The sequence below is a fragment of the Callithrix jacchus genome, chromosome 9 (genome assembly GCF_049354715.1).
Source record: "Callithrix jacchus isolate 240 chromosome 9, calJac240_pri, whole genome shotgun sequence".
NCBI classification, from domain to species: Eukaryota; Metazoa; Chordata; class Mammalia; order Primates; family Cebidae; genus Callithrix; species Callithrix jacchus.
In genome coordinates this window covers 134702447-134705878 of record NC_133510.1, presented here as the reverse complement: position 1 = coordinate 134705878, position 3432 = coordinate 134702447, and positions in this window count along the sequence as shown.

Sequence of the window (3432 nt, the reverse complement as noted above, 5' to 3'; positions counted from 1 at the left end):
ATAAGTATAGCTACTCCTGTTCTTTTTGGTTTCAGTTTGCATGAAATATCTTTTTCTGTCTCTTTACTTTTAGTCTTTATGTGTCTTTCTAGATGTGTGGGTTTCTTATAGGCAGCATATCAGTGGGTCTTGTTTCTTTATCCATTCAGCCACTCTGTATTTTAACTGGAGAGTTGAGTCCATTTACATTAAATGTTATTCTTGATAAGCAAAGACTAACTATTGCTGTTTTGTTACTTGTTTTCTGTTTGTTTTGTAACTCCTCCCTTTTTCTTTTCTTACTGACTTCTTTTGTGGTTAAGTGATTTCCTCTGGTAGTATGTTTTAATTTGTTGCTTTTTATTTTTAATGCATTTGTTATAGGTTTTTGCATTCTGTTTAGCATGAGGCTTACAAAAAACATCTTGTAGATATAACTAATTAATTTAAAAAGATAGTCACTTAGATAAGAAAGAATAAAACCCATACTGAAAACACTATTCAGGAAACCCCATTTTAACTCCAGTCCCAAGATTTTGACACTTGTCTCAGTTTACATATTTTACATTGCTTATCTCTCAACTGGTTGCTGTAGCTACTTTTGTTTTTGATAGATTTGTCTTCTAGGCTTCATCCTAGAGTTATGCATGGATTGTATGTCACAATTATGGTATTGGAGTATTCTGGGGTTGTCATTGTATTGAATTTTACCATTAGGATTTGTATCTTTAAATATTTCCTTTTTGCATGTTGGTAGTTTTTTTGAAGTCTTATTTAATTTTTTTATAATTTCAACTTTTATTCTAGATTTGGGGGGTACATGTGCAGGTTTGTGATGCTGACGTTTGGGATACCGTTGGTCACAACACCCAGGCACTGAGCATATGGTTTCTGAACTCCTGACCCCTCCCTCCCCTTCCTTGTAGCAGTCCCCAGTGTCCATTGGGCCCGTCTTTATGTCCATGAGTACCCAGTGTTTAGCTCTCACTTGTAAGTGAGAACTTGCAGGATTTTTTTTTTTGATCCTGCATTAATTTTCTTAAGATAGTGGCCTCCAGCTGCATCCACATTGCTGCAAGGGACATGGTTTCATTCTTGTTTATGTGTGGCATCTTTTTGTCCTTTCAGATTTAAGAACTCCCCTTAGTATATCTTGTAAAACAGGCCTGATGGTGGTGAATTCTAGCTGTTGCTTGCCTGGGAGAGACTTCATCTTTCCCTCATATCTGAAGAATAAGCTTTGCTAGGTACAGTGTTCTTGGATAGCAGGTTTTCTCTTTTAGCACTTGGAAAATGTTGTCCGACTCTCTCCTGGCGTGTATGGTTTCCATTGAGGAGTCTGTTCCAGACAAACGGGAATTCCTTTCTGTGTTATTTGCTTACTCTCTTGCTGCTTTTAGGGTCCTCTCTTTGTCCTTGACCTCTGAGAGTTTTTGCCTTGGGGTAGTTTTATTTGGGTCAAATCTGTTGGGTGTTCTCCGATCTTCCTCTATCTGGATACATATTAGTCCATTCTCTATTACACCACTATAAAGAATGCCTGGGACTGGGTAATTTATAAAGGAAAGAGGTTTAATTGACTCACAGTTCCACATAGCTGGGGAGGCCTCAGGAAACTGACAATCATGGCAGAAGGCAAAGAGGAAGCAAGGCACCTTCTTCACAAGGCAGCCTGAGGGAGAACAGACACAGGAGAAACTAACACACAGTTATAAAACCATCAGATCTCTTGAGAACTCACTCACTATAATGAGAACAGCACGGGGAAAACCACCCCCTTGGTCCAGTTACCTCCATTACCTCCTTTCTCCATTGACACATGGGGATTATGGGGATTATAATTCAAGATGAGATTTGGGTGGGGACACAAAGCCTAATGGTATCAGGATATTTATATCTTTCTCAAGTTCTGAAAAGTTTTTTGTATTATTTCTTTGAATAATCTTTCTACTCCTTGCTCTCGCTCAACTTCCTCTTGAACACCAATAATTCTTAGGTTTGGTGGCTCATATCTGTTCTCCTGGTACTCTGGGAGGCTGACATGGGAGTGAGAAGATCGCTTGAGCCCAGGAGTTCAAGACCAGCCTTGGCAACATAGTGTGACCCTGTGTCTACAAAACTCTAAATAAATTAGCTGGGCATGGTGGTTGCATGCCTGCAGTTCCAGCTACTCAGCAGGTTGAGGTGGGAGGATCCTTTTAGCTTGGGTGGTCAAGGCTGCAGTAAGCCGTGATTGCACCACCGCACTGCAGCTGGAACAATGAAGGTGAGCCCTTCTCTCAACAATTTTTAAAAAATCCTTTGATTTGATCTTCTGAGGTAATTTTCTGTATCTTGTAGATGATCTTCTTTTCTTTTAATCCCTTTTCTTCTCTATAATTTCAAATAGCCTGTCTTCAGGCTTACTGATTTTCTTTGCTTGATTCATTCTGCTGCTGAGAACCTCTAATAAATTTTTTCAGTTCAATAAATGTATTTCTCACTTCTAAGATTTCCGTTTGATTTTTAAAATTATTTCAGTGTTTTAGTTAACTTTCTCTGACAAATGTCTTAGGTGTGATGTTGGAGATCACCGAGTTTCTTTAAAACTATAATTTTGAATTCCTGGTAAGAGAGCTCATACCACTGTCTCATCTGGAGCCCGTCACTGCTTCCCTGCTTTGTCCATGTGGGAAGACCATGGTTCCCTGTTTGCTGTTGCTTCTTTGATTGTATATTTATGCCTTTGCACTGAAGGATTATTTATTCCAGTCTTCTCTATCTGGTTTGGCTTGTTTTCTATTGGGTATGTTTGCTTGGAGATTCTTGATAATTTACCTGTTGAATTTCTTATTTTTTTTCCTGCTAGGTTGCCATCTCTTTTTAGCAGCAGATGATCCCTTAACCTCAGGTTTGCCTTGGCCCTAGCAAACTGTCGGAGTGCTGCCTGTCTAAATGGGGAAGGTCCCAAAGGGGATATCGGCTGGTGTGGAAGGCTGGCTTGGCTTGTGCCCAGGGCTCCTGCGGAACATACCTCCGATAGCAAATGCTCACTCTGGCTTGCTGTCTGCTTGGGCGGAGTTCTAGAGCAGAGTTTCCAGGGCTGGGGATGGCAGTCCCATACCCCTGCTTTGTCTCTGGCTGTCCTCAGGGATATTCTCTTGATGCGTCCATGGGTTGAGACAAAGACAAGTTTCCTGCCAGGGACTCTAAGATGGTGGGGAAGGTAACTGTCCACCTCAAGCTCACTTTTTCCAGTGCAGAAACTGAGATGGGAAATTTTTGTGCGCTTGGTGCTGGGTCATGGAAGGCAGGGGCATCACGGACACAAAAATTTGATTCTCTTACCATCTGTTCAGAGTTTTGACACTTCCCTGTGGTCCTGGGAAGTGACCCATCCTCATATTTGAGTTCTAGGATATTGCTGGTGATAATCTTGGCCCTGTATATTTGTTTCTAGTTTTCTGTGGCTGT